Source organism: Pleurodeles waltl, chromosome 2_2, assembly GCF_031143425.1.
Source record: "Pleurodeles waltl isolate 20211129_DDA chromosome 2_2, aPleWal1.hap1.20221129, whole genome shotgun sequence".
Taxonomy (NCBI): Eukaryota; Metazoa; Chordata; class Amphibia; order Caudata; family Salamandridae; genus Pleurodeles; species Pleurodeles waltl.
Window position 1 is genome coordinate 605,623,289 of NC_090439.1, and position 25,750 is coordinate 605,649,038.

A 25,750-nucleotide genomic window follows, 5' to 3' on the forward strand; every position below is an offset into this window, starting at 1 on the left:
ACCATTTTTTAGAATGGGGCCCTATGTACTATGTAGAAGTAGCACCAATATTTTGGCGCTACTCCTGCAGAGTACATCAATAGTGTTATGAGAAATTACAATATTGCCCCCTACACTGCGCCATGGTGCGCCGTATTTTAAATACGGTGCACACATGGTGGTATTAGGGGGTGCAGCGCCACTTTCAATAAATATGCCCCTAAGTGCATAGTGAGCCAGAAAATGTCATATGAATACGACAAGGCAAAGGGAGCATAGTCTGCAAGTGAGAGCATAAGTTATAAATAGATGGTTTTACAATTCACCATTTTGAGAAAATGCACCTTTTTGCTTGGTCACCCAATGTTTTGATAAATTTTATTGCTGTTTTTTTTAAATTCTATACACTGGGACACTGCTGTAAAGTGCACAGCGTATGTGCTCTGACCTCTAAAACATGTAGAAAACGAATAATCCCTGATTCACATATTAACCTCTCATGTAAGGCCATAGTACATGGTGTAGAAACTACACCCATGGCATGGAAAGTTAACGTCACCCGTGGAAAGTAGCTCTTGTTGTGCCATTCACTAATGTGGCAAGGAAAGCAAGGCTTCAGGCTTACCACTGCAGCTTGAATGCTGCAGTTTAAAACCACAGTCCGACCTGTCAAGCTAACTGTTGGAAATGGCCTTTCTGCATGGTCACCCCAAAACTTTTTTGTCTTCCTCCTTCTCTTTTTTTGACCTAAGTTTTTCTGGCTTTAGGACTCTGTGCACTTTACAACTGCTAATCAGTGCTAAAGTGCATATGTTCTCTCCTTAGAAACATGGTGACATTGGCTCATACCCAATTGGCTTATTAAATTTACTTGTAAGTCCTAGTCAAGTGCACTACATGTGCCCTGGGCCGGTAAATTAAATGTTACTAGTGGGCTGCAGCACTGGCTGTGCCACCCACATAAGTAGCCCCCTAACCATGTCTCGGGCCTGCCACTGTAGTGCCGGTGTGTGCAGTTTCACTGCCACTTCAACTTGGCAGTTAAAAGTACTTGTCAAGCCTTAAACTCCCGTTTTTCTACATATAAGTCACCCCTAAGGTAGGCTCTAGGTAGCCCACAGGGTAGGGTGCTATGTAGGTAGAAGGCATGACATGAACATGTGTGTTCTATATGTCCTGGTAGTGTAAAACTCCTAAATTTGATTTTACACAGCTGTGAGTCCTGCTTCTTTCATAGGATAGCATTAGGGCTACCCTCATATACTGCTTGAGTGGTAGATCCCGATCTGAAAGGAGTAGCCAAGTCATATTTAGTATGGCCAGAATGGTAATACAAAATCTTGCTCACTGGTAAAGTTGGATTTAATATTACTATTTTAGAAATGCCACTTTTAGAAAGTGAGCATTTCTCTGCACTTAAATCCTTCTGTGCCTTACAATCCATGTCTGGCTAGGTTTATTTGACAGCTCCTTGGGCATTCACTCAGACAACCCCAAATACAGGATGCTCAGTCCGACTTGCATACATCTGCATATTGAATGGGTCTTCCTGGGCTGGGAGGGTGGAGGGCCTGACATATGTCAAAGGACAGTAGCCTGCCCTCACACAAAGGACTGCCACACCCCCTACTGGGACTCTGGCAGACAGGTTGGAACTGAAAGGGGACCTTGTGCACATCTAAGCCACTCTTTGAAATCTCCCCCACTTCCAAGGCACATTTAGATATTTAAGCAGGGTCTCTGACCCTCCCAACTCTGATCCTTCCTTGAGAAGAAACCCTGAACCTGAACCTGCACTGTGCCAAGAAGAACTGCCTAGCTGCCCAAAGGGGTCGTCTGAGAAGGACTGCTGCCTTGCTGTTGCCCTGCTGCCTCGCTGCTCTCTGGCTGTGCTGAGAAGTGCACTCCAAGGGCTTGGATAGAGCTTGCCTACTGTTCCCTGAAGTCTCAGGACCAAAAAGATTTCATTCCTGAAAAAGAACTCCTTATGCGGCAAAAATCGATGCACAGTCTGCAAGAAATGATGAACAGCCTGCATCGCGGTGAGAAAATCACTGCACGCTGAACCGGAACGATGCAGCCCGACTTCGCAAGGAGAAGATCGACGCAGCGCTAGCATTGTGACTGGAAATTTGACACATGGCCCACTGGATCGACGCAAAGCCCAGCCAGAATGGCGCAGCCCGAGTTCCTGAGAGGAATCGACACAGCACCTGCCGTGCGATAGAAATTTCCACTCATCGCCCACTGGATCGACGCAGCCCTTGTGACTTCGTCCTGCAAGTGCCAAATTTCAACGCATCGGCCCCGGGGCGTCCGAAAACCCTGCAACCCGAAGAGGATCCCAGTCTACGTGCTGGAAATCGACGCAAAGCCTGCCCTGTGTGAAAACTCAATGACACATCGTCTGTGTGCTCCGGAAAAAGCGACGCACACCTCCCCGTTATCTACGCATCTCCTCTTCTGCGGTCCCTTGCGGAGAATTTGAACACAAACCAGACCTTTGTGCTTGCAAGAGACACTTGTTGCTTTTTAAGACTAAAGACACTTTATATCATTTTTATAGTGATATTTTAACGTATACTTATTGCATCTCGATCGTTTTGACCTGCATCTTACCAGATAAATATTATATATTTTTCTAAACACTGTGTGGTGTATTTTTGTGGTGTTCTACTGTGTTATTGCATGATTTATTGCACACATACTTTACACATTGCCTTCTAAGTTAAGCCTGACTGCTCAGTGCCAAGCTACCAGAGGGTGGGCACAGGATAATTTGGATTGTGTGTGACTTACCCTGACTAGAGAGAGGGTCCTTGCTTGGGCAAGGGGTAACCTGATTGCCAACCAAAGACCCCATTTCTAACACCAACACTTCTTGCCAGGGAAAAACTTCCCTTTTATATTTTGATGTCACTCCCTTAACTGCCTTGTAGCCTACAAAGCAGGGATCATGGTATTCAAACGTAGGACAAAACCCACAAGCCATTTCACAGTGGAAGACTCTGGTTATCTTACAAGGGAAACTAAAATACATATTATTAAACTAATAATTTTGCTATTTCGGGTTTGGAACAAGCAAGAAACAGTTCATCCTCAATTTTTAAAATGTATTAAAAGTCTAATCGCATGTTGACGTTGAAGTTCCTTGAGGCTATTTTGCATCATCTATCCTGCAGTTGCCCAATCAGGGCTTGATCGTAATGAGACAGGAACAATGGCCTGGGTGTGTGAGGTGATTTTGTTCTTGTTCCAGGAACACCAGTTAGGGTGGACCAAAGAATGTCATTAACTTACAGTGGGGCTGGTCCTTTCACAAGTAAGTGAAAGGTGAGACCTAGAGAAGGGAAATCATTGTTTCCCCAGTCGAGCTGGCACCAAACCCTGTGCGAGGAGTTCTACTGCTAGAACTGAATGACCACAGGGTAGAAGATTGCTTATTCCCATAGACATGCTTGTGTGGGCACTCATGAACTGCGTTAGGCAGGTAGGGTTCCCCCATTTCGGACTTTGAGAATAAAGTGCTCTGTGGTATTGTTTACAGTAGGGAAAACAGGAACTTCTGCAAAAGTGGGAAGGAGTGCTTTGGAGAACTTTTACCCCATTGGCTAGGAAGAAGATAAGGAGTCACTCCCACCCGCTTGTCGGTACCAACAGTAATAGTAGCATTCCAAAGCACCTCCCACAGAACACTCTCTGGACCTGTGAAAAAACAGAAGAAGGCATGCACCTGATGTTTGAAACCAGTGAGGAGACATGAAGGGCTGGACCTGCTTCCAATTGTACCCAGGACAACAAATTGGACTCCAAGGGCCAGCTGGCTGACCTCTTGTGTGGCTACAGTGATACAACAAACTACAGGAGGCCCTTTTCCCTGAAATGCTCATTTTGCCAGTAGCAACTGAATCTGGACCATACCCTGCGGGTAGGATCTGCTGGAGTGATTTGAGTCTTGTCTAATGCTGTGCCTGTCTGTTCCTGGGGCCCTTGGTAGTGTCTAACTGGATTTAGCTTACCAAATCTGAAAAGTTGGGACCTACAAAATTGTTAAACTTTACTGATGTCCAAAGGACTGGGACCAACCAACCAAGCCAATCCTTCTAAGGATCAACTTCTCTGGGCTGAAAAAACAGGTTTTCCCCACTTAAATCTTCTTGCAACAGCAAATCCATTTTATAGGTCCATTGGTGAGAAGATGTTTGGCCTTGTGGAACTCATCATCGTATACAGCCTGCAACCTTGCTTTGCTGGAGGATTTTGAGCTCTGAGAAAGAAGCTCAGTCTGAACGTAGAAACATTGACCAGGTGAAGGAGGCAAAAGTATCTGGCTTGTGTCGGCGCTTCCATAGGCACAAATTTAGAATTTTACTTCTCCTTATATTCCCTGCCAACACCAGTTGCTTCAGCAGACCTCTTCCAACAGCTACCTGACTTTGAAAGGACTTTCTCTGGTATAGCCTGCAACCTTGACCCACTGAAGGATTTCAACTTCCATTTCAGAGACTAACGGGGACGCCAGCCTCTCAGTGGCAGTTAGACCTCCAGGTGGTCTGACCACCAGATTAAAACATTGGCGGGTGGACCCCCTAAAGACTGCCGTCCCCACCAGGAACATCTTTCCTGACATGGTGATGGTGGTCCGGGTTATAACCAGCTAGGGCAGCAATGAAGTCAGCACTGACCAGCTGATTACAACCCCACTTTCCACCAGCCTTTTCATGGCAGTGACTTGTCATTAAAAGGCTGGTGGAAAGCTATTGTTGAGAGTTGCATAGGGGCCCTGCACTGTTCAGCACTGTCAGAATGCGCCCTGGGAATATTCAGAGAGTGCTGATCGCCCCCCTCTGTGCTAAGGTATAGGACTCGGCTCCCTTAAGGGAGCTAAGTCTTCTATTATAGCACTGTGGAATGCGTATTTCAGTGTTCTCGCCAGTCAGTTCGTGGGAACATTATAATTCCCTCCGGGGGTACGTCACTGCCATGGTGGAGGTGTTGTAAGTTTGTCTGTCCTGCGATGGGACCGCTAAACTCATAATGAGGCCTTAAATCCCAAGTTAAAATCCCCAACTGAGACAACCCCTGTTGGTGTATCAAACCTGGCTGCATTGCTGTGGGCTTGAAATCGCACTTAGGCCCTGGTCTACCACGATCATAGGCTATCATTGGTGCTTCATGCATTTAGGTTCCATTATGTCATAAATCATGTAAAATTCTTATCGCCGGTTCCCCTTATTGGATTGTTGCCTATTTTGGTGTAATTGTGTTTATTAAATTTCACTCTAGTTTTATAAGTTGGAGTTTTTATTATGTTGTGTTGTTAACTGTGTTGGTACAGCTAAATGCTTGATACATTTTCTTTAAGTTAGTCTGTTCTTTGCCAGAGCTACCATAGTTTGAGCTTCGAATTCTTGGAACTTTCGATGGACCAAACAGGTTAGAAAGTTTGTTCATTGGTGCTTCACACATTTAGGTTCTAATATTTCTTAAATCATATAACATTCTTATCTCCGGTTCCCCTTATTGGATTGTTGCTATTTTTGAGTAATTATGTTTATAACACTTTACTCTAGTTTAATACGTTGGAGTTTTGATTGTGTTGTGTTGTTAACTGTGTTGGTACATTTAAATACTTTATTAATTTTCTTTAAGTTAAACCTGTCTGCTCTTTGCGATAGCTACCATAGTTTGAGCTTCAAAATGTTGAAACGTAGAAAGTTTATCACATGTGGCAAACTACCATGCACCCCAATTAATAATTTCGTTTTTTACAGCCATCAATATAATACCAAAATATAATCTGATATTTTTTATAATTAAAATATCAGGATTAGGTGATCCCCCAATTCAGCTAAATCTACCTTTTAACATAAAATATACTTAGTGGATTTTTTCAGTGTATTTCCTATTGGCTATGATTCACATATGGGACACTGAGGCCCATATTTATACTTTTTTAGTGCTGCATTTGTGCCGCTTCTTGACGCAGAAGCGGTGCAAACTTACAAAATACAATTGTATTCTGTAAATTTGCACCGCTTTGCATCAAAAAATGATGCAAATGCGGCGCTAAAAAGTATAAATATGGGCCTGAATGTGTGGATATTTATCCTCTCCATAAGTACTATTTCTCAGACAGTGACAAGCTAAATTGAGAATGTGGAAATCCATTTTTTCTTAACTTCTTAAATGTTAGTGTTCAGTTTGAGGAGATGAACATTTCATGAACTTAAAGAAGTAAAGTATTAATCTGCAATTAAAAATAGTAAGAATACTGTTAACACATTTACTGCAAGTGTTATATTGTTTTAGGAGGTAAAAAAGCTTCCTCCAAAACAGAATTATAACTCCAGTAGTATTGATAATACTGCATTGATTTCTGGGAACAAATGCTCAGGTCAAATTTGGAGGATTTAGTCGCCAGGTTCATATGCAGAAATCAGTGTAGTATAACAAATTCCTTCACATTATGACCCATTGCATAGGTAACTCTGTGGGATTCACTTTTCATCTCCCTGTAAAACAGAAACGCTAGGATAACAAATGCTTCTATGAGCTGTATTACTGGGTGCATCATGACCGTAAGCTATCATGCTATATATACCATCGAAGAAAGGTCCATGGTGATGGGCTACATTGGCTTCTCTCTGAGTTTCTTTCTTCTTACAATTCTAGTTCAATTTTTTTGTATGATTCTATGACTCTAGTTTACTCTGCACTTTAGTGTAATATAGATTTTCAAGAGATGGATGTTTAGTGAATTAGAACAGATGAAGTCACCATTAAAACATAACATAAAACCCCCTTTTCAGTGGACTTTCTGTGATCAATTGTTTAAAATTAAGAAATTCCATGTGAAATAGGTGCAAAGAAATAAATATGGCATTGTGAATATACCACACGCCCATGCCAATTGAGTATCTGTGGACCATCTTCAGGATGTCAACCATGAAACTACAAAAGATTTTGTTTACCAGAAGACTACCCTGCTTTTATATATATATATATATATATATACATATATATACAAGTCAGTGGTAACCATATAAAACCAATAAAATACAATATTATTAGGTTCCAACACAGTTTACTGAGAAAACTCTATTGAGCCCCTGCTGCTAGCTATGATACAAAATTTTGTTCAAGACAACTGAAGTCTCATTGGAATGGCCAAGTCTCTTTGTAGGTCCACCCACGTAGAAATTTATTTAAAACCACCCTATATTTCTAAGCTGAGGACTGGATTCCCCCTAATGGAAGCAGACTATCTTAAAGGACTCGAATGAAAAAAGGCTTCTTCCACACCAGGTTGTCCATAGCAATATCATGTCAAAAACAAGACCCAAGCTCTGGCCTTCCGTGATAGTACCTGTTCCAGGTCACTTCAAAATGGCACACCACAGGTAAGTGTTTAGTGACTGAACTCTTCAGGTTTCCTGCTGTTCTTAGTTGCATATTGTTTCCTGGCAGAGCACATTCACATGCCTCATCAGGGTGTTAATTGCTGCCACTGGAGGGAAGAGAAAACAGCAGACTGGTGTGTTACTGCCAGGCTTCCAGGAAGAAAAAATTATGATTTTCAAAAATGCTATATGGAGAGAGAACATCAATTGTAGCGCTGAATAGGATAGTCACAGTACACAGTCAAATGATTTGTCTTCACATGTGAGATCTGCCTAATTTTTGTGAATTGAGTTTATTGACCCAAGATGCAAAAATATATTTTCAATGTAGCTGGGGTAATTGTTCATTATGAAAGCATTGGGGTGTTTTCCTGACTCAGATGGTGCCCTGGGTACTGCTAACCAGTCCCAGGGCCTGTGCTCTGTGTAAAATCAATATGCAAATTAGGCCAATTATAATTGGCTAAGTCAACCTACCTGCAAGTCCCTAGTATGTGGTAGGGCATGTCGGTTGAGGGACCACAACATAGGTAGTGCACCCATAGGTGCACTACTGAGGTGCCCAGTGTCATTTTAAAGGCAGGCCTGCCTTGCTGGCTGCTTTTAAATTAAAGTTATATGCAAATTCGACTTTGGAATTAAAAGTCTTAAACTACCTTATTTTTACATATAAGTCACCCCTACGGTGTGCCCTATGTGCCCCTAAGGCTGGGTGCCATGTAACTATAAGCAGGGGTCTTAAAAATAGTTTTATAAGCCCTGGTGAGGTAAAAACAGCCAAATTCGTTTTTCCCTCATTGTAGTGAATGGCGTCCATAGGCTAGAATGGGGTGACTGTATTTTAATTTTAAAAGTCCCCTTAAGTAATGGATACCAAGAGTCTGGTATCAAATGAATTGTTATAATAAATCCCACAACTTCCAGTTGTTGGATTTAATATAACTTGTTCAGGTAAAGAGTTTTAAACTTTACCTGAAAAGTTGCCAATTTCAGCCCTTCATTGTTTTTGCTGTTGTGCTCTGATTGGTCAGCCTTTGGCAGCCTGGCCAGGCTGCCTTGATAAGGTGTGAAGTGGCCTGGCTTCACACCAAGGGATGTGCATATGGGAGGGAATTTCCCCTCAGCAGATGGTGAGGCAGGAAGGGGGAGGGCTGCCAAACTGGTCTTAAAAGGCAGAGAAGGACATTTGGAGCAACCCAGTAACGCCTCCACATCCTGCAACCCCAGACAACTAGGTGCCCACTTAATTAGATTAGGAGAGGGCAGGAGAGGGGTGTGTTTATGATTTTTAGCCACACCAGTGGGTGGGCTCAGCCAGATGTAACCTCCAAAAATCAGATTCAGCCATGATGGATTTTTGAAGAATGTTGCCTCCTGGGATTGATTTTTGCCACACTTCCCAGGAAGTGGTCATCACAGGGGGAAGGGTCCTGCACCCGATTGGAGAATCAGGACCCCCCTGTTTTTCACCCAGGAGCAAGGATAAAACTGGCAGACCTGCACCCACAACTCAGTTCCCTACCACATCCATACCAGGAAGAACTACAGAAGAAGAAGGACTGCCCTGCTAGACCCCTGGCCTGCACCTGGAACCTGCACTCAGCTGCACACTTGGGCTTTACCACAAGAAGGACTTCGCCTGGCTTCAACTGGTTCAAGGAGGTACTCCCTGTTTGCTACAGGTGAAAAATTGCTAACCAGAGTCTCCTGCACCAACTCCTGAAGAAATCAACCAGCTGACCACTGTCCAGTGGCCAAAAAAGGAGTTTGCGCCAGGTGCATTCTGGGAGCTGTAGTTACACCCCCAAGGATCATCTCAGAGCTTCTGGACCCCTGGGGTGAGCTGTGGACCACAAAAGAACCTTAAAAGAACATCTGGGAGAAGCCCCAGAAGTTTGGAGAGCTTTTGAAAAAAAGCTCCATAGAGGGCCCGACCCGCCACAGCAACTCTAGCCGGCTTGCCTCACCCGTAACCCGGCCTGATTTGCTGGTTCGTCCCAGTGAAGAGAATCTCCAAAAAAGAGACTAAGGTGGTCATTCTGACCTCGGCGGTCTTTCTTCCAGACCGCCGAGGCCGGGGGAGACAGAATACCGCCATTGCCGGCGGTATTCATGCCTCCCTATTCTGACATTTCCGCTGGGCCAGCGGACGATAACAGCGTTACTGTCCGCTGGCCCAGCGGAAATGGCACATCAACATTGCCGCCGGCTCGTAATAGAGCCGGCAGCAATGTTGATGTGCAGCGGGTGCAGTAGCACCCGTCGCGCATTTCACTGCCCGAAATTCGGGCAGTGAAATGCACGACGGGGCTACGCCTGTGGGCCCCTGCACTGCCCATGCCAAGTGCATGGGCAGTGCAGGGGCCCCCAGGGGCCCCGTGCGTCCCCTTACCGCCAGCCTTTCCATGGCAGTGTCTACCGCCACGGACAGGCTGGCGGTCGGGGGCTCATAATCCCCAGGGCAGCGGTGCTCCCCTGGGGATTATGCCCGCCAGGCGGAAACCTGGCGGGAAAATGGAGGGGCCGGCGGTATGGCCGTGGCTTTTGCGCCACGGTCATACTTGCTGGCGGGACACCGCCAGCCTGTTGGCGGTGTTCCTGCCAGCAAACCGCCGGCCGCCAGGGTCGGAATGACCCCCTAAGTCCGAAGGTAAAAAGTTGACCGGGACCTCCCAGCCAGCGTAATCCGAGGAGGGCTCCAAGGACTTCGGATCAAGATCCAGGTTTACCGTGGTCGAAGGATTTTCACCTTGAAAAAACGACTACGTCCGAAGGTAAAAATCTCCACCGAGGGCTCCCGCGACGCCTATCCGGAGAAGAGTTCCAGGAGGTCGGATTGGACTGGGAGGTTCATCCCGCTGAAGAAAATCTTCAGAAAAGAGACTAATTCCGAACATAAACTTTTGACCGAGGCCTCCCGCGAGCTGTAGCCGTGCAGGGCTCCCTCACGGTCGGCCTTAGACTTTGACTTTGCCCTGGTCGAGGTGCAACCAGATGACCCGATTGGCGCTTGTTGTTTCTAGGCACTAAAAAAACAATAATACTTTAAAAAATCATATCTCCGGTTCCCCTTATCTGATTTTATTCATTTTTGTGTCATTTTAAAGATAAAAATATAATCTATGTTTATAAAGTGGTTTTGGATTTTTAAACTGTTTCCTGTGTTTTATTTAATTACTGTTTTGTGTTATTTGAATACTTTACACTCTGTCTCCTAAGTTAAGCCTTCTCGCTCGTTGCCAAGCTACCAAGGGCTGAGCTGGGTTTAATTTACTGAGACCTAACTGGACCTAAGTGGAGGATAGGGGCCTGTTGCTAAGTGTAGGTACCTACCTGCCCTTACCAATAACCCATTTTCCAACAGGTACACTATTCAATTTGATAAAATTATCTCCACTTGAGCAACAGCTATAGAATTTATTCTTGGTCTTTTTAGAATAATTATCACTATCCCATTTCACTGGCAAAGTCAGATTTTTAATACATATTTCACAAGATATACTTTCAGTAGTCACCTCTTCCATAGAGAATGCCTCTAGAAAAGAAGCCCATTTGCATAAGCTTCCAGCTGTCACCCAGAAGCTGAATAGGTCCCTTAATGAGGTATGAACTTGCTCTCAGAGCTGAGACAAACGCCGTGGGTTTGGGGAGGCATTCTGTTTCTCTGGCAAGATACGCCACCTGAGCTGTGCCGAGGAACTTAATTAACTTCAAAGAGGATCCCTGTCACAAACTTAGACCTGCCCTTCATCCATCCCTCTTGTCAGCCAGGCAGCACTAATCTTAGTGGGAAAGAAACTGTCCCAAGAATAAGCTTTCCGTGACCAGAAGAAGGGTTGCTCATTTCCCTGGCCACACCTCTGAGATGGACACAGCAGCTCTGCACAGTGGGGGAAATGTTCTGTCGTGTGACATTTAGATATAGAGGGACACTGTGGGATTGCTTGCAGTAAGGCACACAGGAACTGCTATCAAAGTGGGCAAGGTTTCTCCTGTGGCCAGGAGCTATCCCCACCTACGGCCACTGCCAGGCATACATGTGGCACCCTCTTCAATACACTCCTGTGCCTGTGTGAGTCACAAGAAGGACTATGCCTGCTGTTGAGACCTCTTAGGAGAAATTAAAGGCTGGACGTGCTCCCACTTGTACCCAGGACAACGAAGTGAACTACATGAGTCAGTTGACTGTCCTCCTATTAAGCTACAAGGGACACAACAAGCTGCTAGGAGTACTTTTGCTGAAAATCCCAGGTGACCTTTTCCATCTGGACCTTTCCTGGACAGTGCTACTTGCTTTTGCTGAAGTGAGTCTTTACGCCCAAGTGCTGTTCCTGGTGTCCTTGGACCCTCTGCTGTGACAAAGTATACACCTCCTAATGTAATAAGAGACTAGAGGGCATATTTATACTCTGTTTTCCACATTTGTCCGTCTTTTTTTTTAATGAAAAAATGGTGCAAACTTAACTACATATTTATATTTTGATGCTAGACCTGTCAAGCATCAACATATTGGAGATCTCATCATTTTTTGGATGTGTGAACCCACCTTGCGTCAATGAGATGCAAGGTAGGCGTTACCGCCTAAAAAATGATGCTATCCGCATAGCGCCATATTCATCCCCCAATGCTAAAATAACTCACAGCGGGGACGCAGTCCAAAATAATGCCGTTAAGCTTGCTTAGCACCCTTATTTGATTCCTGGGTCAGACCAGGAGTTAGTTACCTGTAGACCCTTTTCCATAGCTAAACACCATAGAATGGGCCCACAGGTGCCCAACCCAAGCCCCAGGAACACCCCACCCACACCAGAGGAACACCAGAGGATGTGGAACCCTATCCCAGGTAAGTAGGGTAAGTATAGGTAACCATTTGTAAATACGAATTTAAGTGCCCTTGGGGGCCCTAGCATGGGGCCCCCTGCATGGCACTGGGTGCAATGGCCATGCCCAGGGGATACTGGTCCTCTGTGCTGGCCATTAGGGTGGTAGACATGACTCCTGTCTTTTATAAGACTGGAGTCACTTGTTATAGATGGTTGTGCATCAGGAAACAACACTAGGCTGGGTAGCGGCAACTTTTTTTTGCCTCTAACCAACCTAGCGTAAGTTTTTGAGACAAAAACCCTTTCACCCCTACCGCCACCCCCACCCGGCTAACGTCTTTTTTTCTGTCAGTAGCCCAAGCTTAGCTCCAGCTTGCGGCATTCCATAAATTTGGTGCCGGCTGGCAATTTGGAATGACGCAAGCCGGCGGTAAACTTTTTTACGTGAAACTGCATTAATGCAAATATGGGGCTAGGTGTCTGAAACATTTTGGCCAAAAATGTCCAGGGAACCAGGAAAAATCTGGCACGTCAGAGCAACAAAGGTGAGTTGTCGCTTGGCCAAAGAATAAGGTTGTTGACGCTCTGAGTCTTTCGTCAGCAGCAAATCTATTTCAGTGGGATGTTGCAGGCAAAGGATCTGGCTCGTAAAGCCCTGTTTGGCTTCAGCTCACATCCTTGCCCAGCTGGAGAAATCTGTTAGTTTTTGAGCAGAGGTTTAAAATGGAGGTGGAGAGTTCTAGAACATGGGGTTCACCTTCCCAATCTAGTGAGCCCCTGGACATCATACCTACATCTTATCTGGCTCTTAGAGAGGTAAGCCAATTGGGCAATTGTGTGGAAGAATTAAAGACGGTGTGATGAGTATTAAATTGCCATGGCAATTAGTAGTTCCAAGTAGATTTATTCCAGTAGTGAAAGGCAGGAGCTGTAGGTCAATATCTGGAGTCTCCACTAGTCTGGAACTTTTAGACATTGTGCTTTACAGAGAACTATACAAACAATAACAATTCCATAAAGGGCCCAAAGATGCAATTACATATATTACACATCCTCCCTTTCAATATAAACAAAAAAAAACACAAAAAAACAAAGGAACCTCATAAATCAAACTTTGTATTAAACAAATAAATAATGTATTTACTTACAAACCGAAACTATTTTAACAGGTGGGCCACAATCATGAACTAGTGCTACTTGGAAATCATCCCATACATCACCTACACATACTTCTAAAGGAACAGGTAAACAAGATAAACAATCAGCAACAATATTGCCTTTCCCTGGAACATAAACAACTTTGTAAACATAATTTTGCATTCTCATAGGTAGTCGGGCAAGTCTTGCAGAAGCATTCACTGTTCCTTCTGTGGTTAGCAATTTCACCAAAGGCTTGTGGTCACACTGTATGGTTAGGGGTTTGCCCCATATGAATGCTCTATAATGGTCTATTGCCCTTGCACATGGTAAAGCTTTGCTTCCAATTATAGGATATTTTTCCTCAGAAGGGGTTAAAGACCTTGAAGCTAAAGAAATCACTGTTTTTACACCTTCCTAATTTTTCTGTGTAAACACCACCCTCAATCCCTTGTTACTGGCATCTGTAGTAATGAGACCACTTCCTTCAGGATCCAAACTGCTCAGACAAGCAGTATTAGAAATGTACTATTTAACTTGCCTGAAATCCTCTTCACAATTTAGTGTCAATTCAAATTTAATTTTGTCTTTCAGCAGTTGCCTGATATTATGAGTGCATTCTTCAAACCTGAATATAAATGTTGCACAGTACTCTACTATGCCTAGAAAAGATCTGACTTCCTCCTTACTGCTTGGTGCAGGATATTTTGCGATAGCATCCGCCAGAGATAATTTAGCTTTAACTCCACCATCTCTAATTACATTACCTAAATAAGTTGCAGAGTTTTCTGCTAATTTGCTTTTCAAAAGTTCAAATGAGAGAAGGTGTTCTTGTAAAATACTTAACATTTTTTGTAAAGTTTCATCATGAATTTCTTTGTTCGCCCCAAAAAACAAAATATAATCTTGAAAGCATTTAACACCACATTTCTTGCAAAGCGTTTTATGCATTAATATTTGGAACACAGCAGCAGATGCCAGTCCAAAGGACATCCGACTGCCATTATGAAGGCCGTCAAGTGGCGATAAGAGTGAGAAAACAAAATTTGGTGTAGGCTGAAGACAAGTCAATTATGGAGAACCACTTAGCATCCTTATGGCACATCACCATCTAATTTATCTTGGGAAGGGAAAACCGGTCAACCACAATGTTCTCATTTAGATGGCGTAAGTCCACACACAACCTGATCTTACCATTGATGCACCGTGCCTCGACTAAGGCAGTAATCCATTCTGAAGATTCAAAGGGTTATATAATCCTCATACCCACCAATTTCTCTAATTCACTGGACACCGCCTCACTTACTGTTATAGATACAATTCTTACCTTGTAGACTTTAAGAATGGAATTTTTTATGGACTATCATATGCTCAAAAAATTTCCAAAGTCTTACTAAAAACTTTAGGAAATTTGTCTAGCATAGCGGACCCGACTGTATCTCCTTCATCAATATCTTCTCCTCACTGTTCGGGTTAAGTACAATATGAAGGCTTCCTTGGTCTATCCATCCTAGCACAGATGGACCTCTCTTTGCTACATGCAACTTTCCTCCAGCAGTGCTGTGTTTGAACTTGAAAGTTAACCATCGGTATCCCAGCATATCATTTTTTTTCACTGCTATAACTCTCAGGTTGTATATCTGGTTTCAGCAGTTTCATAATAATCTTTCTGCTAAATTCGTTTTTCCAAACTTCTTCACTTACTATTGTTTCACATCACCTTTGGTCACATTGCACTCAGATTTGTTTCTTTCCATCTTATCGTCTATATTTTAAATGAAATTTATTTTTAAACTCATCATATTTGAGGACTTTGAATCTGCATTTTGCTCCTCTTCTTCTGAACTCCTGCGCTGCTCAACTATATACTTGATATTATACCTCTTTCTCCAGCAAACTTTTGCAAAATGCCCAGTGAAATCACAATTACTGCATTTTTGTTTCTTAGCAGGGCAAGAGTTGCTGTATGATAAATTCTCTTTACTGTCACACCTAAAACATCTAAACCCTTCTCTGCCTACGGTTTTGCCTTTACTTTGCTTCCCAAATGGTTTATCCTTCTTGTGAACAGAGAACTTGTTCACTGTGCAATGTTCCTTCTCTCCTTGTTTTAGTGCACTGGTGCGCCTTCCTGACACACCTGTTTTTCTTACAATAGCTAAAATGTAATCTAAGGGCAAATCTCCATTTACCAAAAAATATTCCTGTATCATAGGGTTACATGAGTGTATCACTAATTGATTTCTCATAAGATCTTCCTGCAGTACTTCAAGTTTGCAGTCAAGTGCTAATTACTTTACATCAGCCGCAAAATTGTCAACAGTCCATTTTTTCTTGTTTTCTCTGGAAAAACTTAGAAAGTGTTATTCTTATGCAAACTTTTGGCAGATAATATTTATCCAAATCCATCACTTCTGCATCAAACACATTTATGTCTCCGACAACGACTGCTTTGGGCATGCGATTATGTTTTTAACCGCTGAGGGCCCAAAGAATGGAGCAAAATTATCTTCTTTTGTTCAGCTGCCATGTCTTTACCATCCCTAATAGTTTCAATATAATTTAGAAAATATTCCTTCTATTCATTCCATGGTGTAGAAAGTTCTGCTCCAGCAGCCCAAAATGCATGTGGTGTACTTCTTTAAAAGTTTTGTTGCACCATGTGTCAGTACTAAAACGTTAACAGTGCTACAGAATAACAAATGCACCCCTAATTTGAAGAACAACACCTACGGGTTGAAAGAACACTAACACCTTGTTAAAATGTGACTGCATACACATGGAAAGAGAAAACAAAAAAAACTAAAACACTTTTGAACTGACCTTTTGTTAACTTCGTTTTCTTTTTAAAACATTAGTGTCCTCAATACAATAGAGCTTGGTTGCACAATTCCAATTCGGTATTTGTTGCCTAAGTGACATGCATTTGTGTGAACAACAAATGCTAGTGAACTCTTCCTCTTTGATTCCCATGGAATGCAGACTAAGTAGTAAGTTACAAGGTGAGCGCATCACCGTTGGCACACTCTGTGACACCCTGCCACTCCGAACGCTGAAATAATTGAAGAAAATAAATTAAACACCGCCTTTCGTTATGTTAGGATTGCCGCCGAAGGTGTTGTTTCTACAGGCGATAACTGTAATATCGAGGTTCTGATGTTGACACATGTGCAGCACAACCTCCTTGTCAGCGGAGTTCCTGCTGATTTGGATGACACACTCACAGCACAAACAAGCGTTTGGCAGTCCACTTCACACACATTTAAAATTCAAAAGAATATACAACACACACGTCTTGGGGCTGCCACTTGAGTAAGTATCACATCCTGTAGGTCGCTGAATGGGGACTCCACTGGTCTGGAGCTCTCAGTCATTGCGCTCTACAGATAACCATACAAGCAATAAAATTTTCATAAAGGGTCCCAACATGCAATTACATATATAACACGGTACTAGCCTTTAAAGTGACTGCACATCACTCCTCTGTGTCGAGCTCACGCCCTCTACCCTTGTTTCTGCCCTCCAAAACCTGAAACAACCCCTGTTATCCTCCCTCTATCACAGGTCTGAAAATCCTGCACGCTACTTCAGAGAGGAACTGCTAATCAGCGTATGGCAATTTCATACAACCTTCTTCCTCTGCCATAGAAAATCTAATCTCTCTAGTATCAGCCTCTTATAGCAGTCAGACTTTGAACTACAAATTGGGCAGCAGTGTAATGAACTCTCCCAGCAGGGTAGTTCAAAGACTGAAATATAGCTCAAAGTGATATGCCAAATTCATAGTACAACAGAGTTTTTGATCCAGCTGTTGATGGGGAAGGCCAAATCAATGACCTTGTGCGAATCAAGAGTCATATTTCAGCTATCATACATTTTGACTGCGGGTGTACATTTCCTCAGATTCTTATACTGAGAATCAGGGTCTCAAAATATAAGCCTGACTGGGACTATAGGTTTTATGGATGTCATTGTGTGTGATAAGTCATTTTATTTAATGTTTTAGATTAATGAGCTTTTGTTACCGAGGCACAGTACATGCAGGTTTCGACTAACATCATAATATAACTATGCAGACCTGTCTTTAGAATTGATGGAATAATTATTTCAAATGCACCTTCAAAACTGTGAGCAAACAAAAGTGCGACATGCAAGCTATATGAAGTGTTTTTAGTGATGGTCTTACGTCATGGGTGAAGTATTCTTGTAAAACACTCGTGCTGGGCTATCAGTGTATTTACTGGTTGCAAAATCACTATATGTGACCTGCTGAACCAATATATTCAAGGTGTGTACTGTTAGACCGGGCATCCTTTGTGTGGTCTCCCCTGGCTTTTTTCCTCTGCTTCCCATGTTTTGACTGTTTGCTGGACTCTGTTTTTTCTGGTTTTGTTACTCTGGGCACTTTACCACTGCTGACCAGTGCTAAAATGCAAGTGCTCCCTGTGTAAATTGTATGTGTAATTGGCTTTTCCATGATTGGCACGTTTGATTTACTTGTAAGTTCCTAGTAAAGTGCACAAGAAGTGCCAGGGCGTGTAAATCAAATGCTACTAATGGGCCTGCAGCACTGGTTGTGTCACCCACGTGAGTAGCCCTGTAACCATGGCTCACACCTGCCACTGCACTGTCTGTGTGTGCAGTTTTAACCTGCCAATTCGACCTGGCAAGTGTACCCACTTGCCAGGCCCAAACCTTTCATTTTTATACATGTAAGGCACCCCTAAGATAGTCACTAGGTAGCCCCATTGATAGGGTGCAGTGTATGTTAAAGGTGGGACATGTACTGATGTGTTTTACATGTCCTAAAAGTGAAATACTGCAAATTCAGTTCTCACTGTTGTAAGGCCTATCCCTCTCGTAGGTTAACATGGGGGCTGCCTTTAAATATCTTTTAAATGAAGCTTCCCTTTGGGAGCAGAGTGGGATGTGGAGTTTGGGGTCTTTGAACTCACAATTTAAAAATACATCTTTTGGAAAGTTGGTTTTAAAATTTTCAGTTTGAAAAATGGCACTTTTAGAAAGTGGCCATTTTCTTGCTTAAACCATTCTGTGCCTCTACCTGCTTGTGTTTTTCCTGTCTGGGTCACACTGACAGTTGGGCTGTTTGTGAATCACTTCTAGACAATGAAACAAAGGGAGCTGGGGTGCAGCCTGCATATCCTGATGGGCCACCTAGAAAAGAGTGGAGAGAGAGGAGTGGTCACTTAAACCTGAATGGGCTGTGCCTGCCCTCACAAAGTGCAGTCTCCAACCCCCTGGTGTGAGTCTGGAGCCAGGCGTGGGCAAGGCCGGATCTTGTGAATAACAGAGACTTTCCTTTGAAGTTTACCTACTTCAAAGGCAGAAAGGCGTTTAAGTAGTGGACCCAAAACCCCAGATTTTCAGATTACTTCTGGAACCAAGAGGAAAATATGCCAAGGAGAAGAGCTGGAGGAGGAGTACTGCCCCTTTGCCTGTGACTGTGCTTTAATGGGTTGGCCTGCCTTTGCTGCTTCTGCCTGAAAGAGGACAAAGACTGGACTTTGTGGTATATTCTTTGCTTGTGAAGAATCTCTAAGGGCTTGGACTGAGCTTGCCTCCTGTTTTGAAGACTCGGGGCCATCAAAGACTTCCTCTGCCAGCCCCTTGACTCTCTTCTGAGACTCCTGCCCTGCCAAGTGGTGTCCTATCCAGTCCCTGGGCCCTTGAAAGGTGAAGCTGGTAGAAAAAGGACTGAAACCACCACAAAGGACGCCATGTGAGGAAAATGTTGATGCACCACCTGCAATGTGGCGGTAAAAACGATGCAACCCCTCACAGCGAGTTTTTTTCCATCACAGTGCGGCAGGATTTCACAAGCATCATTGCTGCATGTGAAAATCATTGTGAACCTGTGCGGATCCAAGGTCCCCATCTGGAAATCTACAAATCGCTCTCTTGCAGGAGAGAAAAATCACACATCGCCTTCCCGACCGGAGAGGAAACAATGCACAGCCTCACTTGCGAGTAAGGAATTGATGCATCTCTGACTTCTCCGATGCTCATTAACCTGTGTGGCTTTATTTTTTACTCAAACCAGGTACTTTGTGTAACAACGTTTCCATTATTTTCTATGGAGTAAGACTCTTTTTACTCAAAAAATTCATAATTTGACATGTGTATGTTGTTTTTTTGTCTTTTGGTCTTGTTTTATTTAGATAAATATTACCTATTTTCTAAACTGGTATGGTGTCCATTTTGTAGTGTTTTTAGTGTATTATTGTGTGTTTTGAGTACAAATACTTTACACATTGCCTTTGAGATAAGCCTGACTGTTGTGCCAAGCTACCAAAAGGGTGTGCAGGGGTTATCTAAAGTGTTTATCTGCATTACCCTGACTAGCCTGAGGGTCTCTGCTTGGACAGAGTGCAAACTGACTGCCAACCAGAGACCTCATTTCTAACATGTACTATCTGTAATTTACTGCTGTTTCCATTTGAAATGTTTATCTACAGTCAGCCTCCGTGGCTCTGTGCACAATTGCTTGATTACTGCTGTCTGCTTCTGGTTATTGGGCAAATAGTCCAAGAGGAAAAACAATCTGAGACCAATTATACCTGTCTTTTCAATCCAAAAGTTATAGGTTATGAAGTCTATTTTTCAAAATTATAGTTTAAACACGGCATTGCCAAATCAAGAAGAATTGCCTCCATAATGAATTTGCGGTTGTGAAATTGTTCCACTTTTAAAGTCATTTCTTTCAGGAGGATGTCATTCTTTGAACTTTCTGAATCAAGGTTTGTTCATCGGGTTTTAAAGTTGAGTCCTTGCCTTTAGATCACCTCAGTGATTATGAGGCTTCTTCCTGGAAAACACTGGCCTGGGTCAGGGTTCTGCATGACACCTGTCAAGGCAATTGGTGCTGCATTACTGCTCATTGAGAGCCCCATTACGAGATGGCTGATACTGGACTAGCAATTTTAGATTATTCAGACTCAAGCCCATTTCTTAATCCAAGTTCCTAATCAGCATGAGTTTTTTGTATAAAAAGGGGGAATAATATGCAGGTCTGTCCCAGATTTATCACTCACATACCTGCATTTGATCTTTTCCTTCTGAGTCCTTTTCCATATATTTCAAATGTGTATGGAAAATCCTTTGCTTTACCGGGGGTCATATTACATACACTGAGCACTTTCCCTGTTTGCCCCATGTGCAGCTTTAAATAGGTGGGTTGTGTGCAAACAGGGAAGGTGCACTGTATTACAGTGAATTTCTCTGGCCTGAGAACAGTTGTGACCTTCTGCTGCCCTGGGAGCAGCACATTCAAGTGAAATAAGGAGCAGCTGCTTCAAATCCACTCCATGTTTCACTGTGTGGGTGGTGTGGCAACCCGTCTGCACTTTAAAAAGGGGAAAGAGATCCCTTTGCAGGCCTGTGCAGTGAGTGAATGCACCCTCCTGAAATGGATGTCTGGGTTGTTCATGGGAGCCCATTCCCTCCTCAAGAGGGCTGCCCTCTGGGGGCAATCTGACAGTGTGACACATTGTTATGGCACACTTTCAGTATGCATATTGCTTCTTTGCCTTTGCGCCCACATTCATAATTTAGCACAGGTGCAGAGGTAAATAGATTACCTCATTTGAATGAGGCCACACCCCCATACAAATGAGGGAATGTCCTTGTAAGATACTGCTGGCACATCTGTATTACAGAAAGGGTTGCACAAGCATCTGCCCCCACTTCTGTAATACCAAAGTGTCCCGAGGACACACAAAGTGGGCACACATGCGAGCTGCACCCCCGGGTCACTTTTTATAATACCACCCTTGGTGCATTGCATCTCCTAAAAGGACTGATGCCAGAAGGATAATTAGATGAACTGAACAGTTGCTGCTTCAACAAAGCAGAACTCATCAGCAAAGTGGGCAAAATTAAGAACAGTTATTTAGAGCACTTAGGAAAGCCCGGTATGACGTTCTATGATTACAAATAAGTTATTATGATGGGCCTTTCTCTGGGTTGGTAGGGTATCCTTACAAGTAATCAAGATCGACAACTGAAGTAACAACATGTATTTAGCTAGTTCCCCAAAGAAGTGACAATGTTTAGGAAAAATGATTCTACCAGTCCCTGAGTGACATTGCTAGAAGATGCTATAAAACATGCATGTAGGCAGAAAGTAATGGTGAAAATTGAGATCCTTAGGTTTTTTGGAGCAAATAAATATTTTTGGCTGTTCAGACTCACCCAGGTTTTAACTCTTAAAAGTAGGATATTCTGATTTTTCAAACTGCAATATCTTCCATGATTTCTAGCCAGAAGTTTGACTCATGAAGAAATGTATGAAGGTGCGAAGACTGAAACACATCATTCACCCTACTCTGTTTTTGTAAACAATAGGATGCTTTGTATTCCAAATGTTGCATCGTAGTAGACACTATGCATGTAGCTGATTATCTCCTATGTATATTGGATGGAGAGTGTACTGTGGTTACTCAGTCATGGTTGAGTAACATGTACTCAGCTAGTTGTATGGGAGTTACTAGCTGTGTTAATGGATGTCTCCTTTTCTCGAGGAATTGTGACACCAATATAGCACATCTCCAGTATGGGCACTAATAAAATCTATTTCGATGATGTGTGTCAAAGGGTACATTTTTAACAATTTGCTAAGCCACAGCATATTATATTTGAAAAACATTTTTAAGACACTGAACTTATGCTCATGCAGACCAGCTATCATTAGCTGGCTTAGCGGACCTTCGATCCTGTTTTTATGTAGAGGGACTAAATTCATGGTACAGGCCCAGAAAGAACTTGTGAACAAAGTTGAAGCCGAGTGTGCAAGGGCCATAATTTAGGATTCTCACTCGGCTTCACTCATTTACTATTACTGTGTTCACAAGGGAGCAAGAAAGTCCTAAAGGTAAGTTGAAGATCGAGGTTGGAATTAGTGGAGAACATTTTAGATTGCACAACTCCTTAAACATGATATGTTTTAGTTTTAAATAAGCTTTTATGTTTTTTATAAATATTGAATAGGCAAAGTATGTATATTATTATGCATTTTGGAATTGTGATGGTTTTAATTAACCCTGTCAATAAACTTACTTACTAACAATGGGAGTGTGCCTGTGTCTGAAAACAGAATACGGTATCACGACTCCAAAAATCAGACACCACTCATTGTACAATGCCATTCGCAGATCTTTGAGATGTGAAAGCTAAACTCTTGCAGGAAGGAATCAACATTGCAAGATAAATCATTTATAACAGCGTAAAATGTTAAATGTAATTTTGTTCAGCATCTTTGTCCTAAACAGCTACTTAATTTTGTTCAGTCTTTACACTTGCTTCCCACTGTCATACGTATGTAAAATAAATCACTAATCCGTTTTAAATAGAATTCTGTGTAATTTTGTATTGAAGTGTTTATATTATGGGTTGAACACTGCAGAGACGACAGTAGGTGTTCTAAATCTCATGAAATAATTGATTATCTAAATAAATGTGTTGCCAAACTTCCTTAATAGAAATTAAACCATTCATCGCAATAGGATGATGATAGGCTGGCTAATTTGTGAAAGTTTGAAGGGGGCATTTGAATCTACATGCTGCTGTAAATAGTAGTGAAAACGGCAAAGGCAATCAAAGAGGATAAGTGAAATTTAGCATTCTCTGGTAATTGTTTTATCCATTTGCAAGAGAGAAATAGGCTAAATGCTCAGGAAATGTCAATCAGACGACCAACAGAAAATCAACCCTCTCTGAATGTGTGCTATCCTAAAAATATGGTATCCACGATAAAAACTCTAGTCAGCGCATTTTGGGGCATATTTATACTCTGTTTGCGCCGGATTTGCGTCGTTTTTTTTTACGCAAATCCGATGCAAAACTAACTCCATATTTATACTTTGGCGTTAGACCCGTCTAGCGCCAAAGATCCTGGAGTTTGCGTCATTTTTTAGCGTGGACACCTTCCTTGCGTTAATGATATGCAAGGTAGGCGTTCCCGTCTAAAAAATTACTCCGAGGCATGTGCGCCGTATTTACACTCCCGGGCAAAAATGACGCCCGGGAGTGGGCGGGTCAAAAAAAATGACGTCCAGCCGCTTTAGCGTCATTTTTTAACGCCTGGTCAGGGCAGGCGTTAAGGGACCTGTGGGCTCGGAAGGAGCCCAGAGGTGCCCTCCCATGCCCCCAGGGACACCCCCTGCAACCCTTGCCCACCCCAGGAGGACGCCCAAGGATGGAGGGACCCATCCCAGGGAACTTAAGGTAAGTTCAGGTAAGTAATTTTTTTTAAAAAAAATTGTGGCATAGGGGGGCCTGATTTGTGCCCCCCTACATGCCACTATGCCCAATGACCATGCCCAGGGGACATAAGTCCCCTGGGCATGGCCATTGGGCAAGGGGGCATGACTCCTGTCTTTGCTAAGACAGGAGTCATTTGAATGGGGGTTGGGAGTCCAAAAAAATGGCGCTAATCGGGTTGAGGCGAAAATTTTGCCTCAGCCTGACTTGCCCCATTTTTTGGCGCCCAAGCTCCATTTTCCCCTACGCCGGCGCTGCCTGGTGTAAGTCATTTTTTTTTTACGCACACCAGGCAGCTCCGCCGGCTAACGTCATTCCATAAATAAGGCGCCCGCATGGCGCTTTGGAATGGCGTTAAATTTTTTGACGCACAACTGCGTTGGCGCAGTTGTGCGCCAAAAAGTATAAATACGGCCCTTTACTTTCATATAAGTCAAGTATAAAGTGCACAAAACGGCATAAGTGTGGTATAATTCAAATATCCAATGTGGAATATAGTAATACTTTTCACCGCCCACATGTAAAACCATGGCAAATGGACAGAGAGACAGCCTATAACACTGCAGATAAAATGGCAGCTCCCTTTAGAAGCACTATAACGTGCTGAGTAACCTATTTGCCTTACCCTTTTCTGCATTATTGTAAATACGCTACTCTTCCCCTCCCATTGCACTTTAAAGCAACTTCCCCAGCAAGAAAGTTGCTTGCAGTACCTGTCTGCAGGTTACTCCGGATGCCTAGGTATCATATTCCAGCTCCCTTGCGAGGAACGTTTCTTTGAAGAGCAGTGTCAGGGACCGGATATTTTAATTAGATTAGCATACATGCAATTCACTTCATTAAAATGGTCAGCCAATGACAGTGCTGGATGGAACAAGAACTCCTTACTCCTTTATTCCTCAATGTCTGGAATGAGGAATTCTTGTTTAACATGGCATTTCTTCTGCATTCCTCAAGGATTCCAATTAGAAACATGTGGAAATGGAGAAATTATCAACAGTTTGACATCCATTAACTATGGATTTAAGCAAGGGCATTTCTCCTAGGCATAACCCAGTAACTTCCGGACAACATACTTTAATGAAGCTATAAGAGATAGGTGGCCGCAAGGCACAGGGTTCTCTATAATTGGGATCTATCTATCCCTAATTCACATGGGCATAAATGGAGGTCAGCTTAGCATTCGCTAGAGGGAACACCGGTCCAAGCCTTGGCATCGCCATCTTGGAAAACTGGATAGTGCTTTGTGGTATGTATGACAACACTGGTTGCAGGATGTGCTGCTGAAAAAACATAGGTGGGGTTTGTGTGGGAAGTTTACTAGATTTAGAACCTCTCAAAAGGAAATAGCAACTTACTCCTATAAAATAAAGCAGACGTTCCTCACAAGCCAGAAATCAAACCTGGGACAGAGTAAAAGAGAACTGTGAGAATGACTTTCTTACTCCCTCAAACATGCCTTTGTAGTGAATGGTTTCAACTCTCCCTTCAACTCATTCAGCCTCTGCTTCAACTCTCAATTGAATCTTTGCTTGTAAAATCTGTTTTCAGTGCCAGTGAAGCTGGTTTCCTGCTCCTCACAAGAAACATTGAGGGTGGCCTTCTGTCCTTGATTAGCTCTCCTTAATGCTGAGGAGAATGTCCCAAGAAGATAGCACCCTGTCATTATCTAGAACAAAATCAACAGAGAAAAGTAAGAATTGAACCTCTGCCTATTGTACTGAGAAGAGTAATTGTCAAGCCTGTTCCCCACTGAAATTCATGCCCTTAAGGGCCAGGAACAGGTCGTTAAAGCTTGTGGCAATCCGATTCATCCCACTCACACCTTTTGTGCTGCAATGAAATGAAGTTTCAGCAGGACCTCATGCAAAACATATCTTATGTCATGGAGGTCTCTTCAGCCATGACTCCCAAATAATTCCAGTCTCCAGAGCAGTGTCTGCACTTGAAGGGAAACTAAACAAATAGTAGAAGGTGACAGAGTGTGACTGATTGTAGGAGGCTGATTCTCTATATAGTGTACAAAAATGATGTGCACTGTGCAGAGAGGACAAGCAACCTTACCCTGGTTTACAGAGGTAAAAACTGGACCACCTAATGCTCTAATTTTTATGGAAGCTTAGTCGAGCA

The 25,750-nt window shown here is 43.0% G+C and overlaps 1 protein-coding gene across 2 annotated transcripts in view; it reads left to right on the plus strand.

The window, feature by feature from the left end:
* SNTG1 (syntrophin gamma 1) overlaps window positions 1-25,750 on the plus strand; it is a 3,232,656-nt gene that overhangs the window by 769,682 nt on the left and 2,437,224 nt on the right. The window lies entirely within an intron of this gene.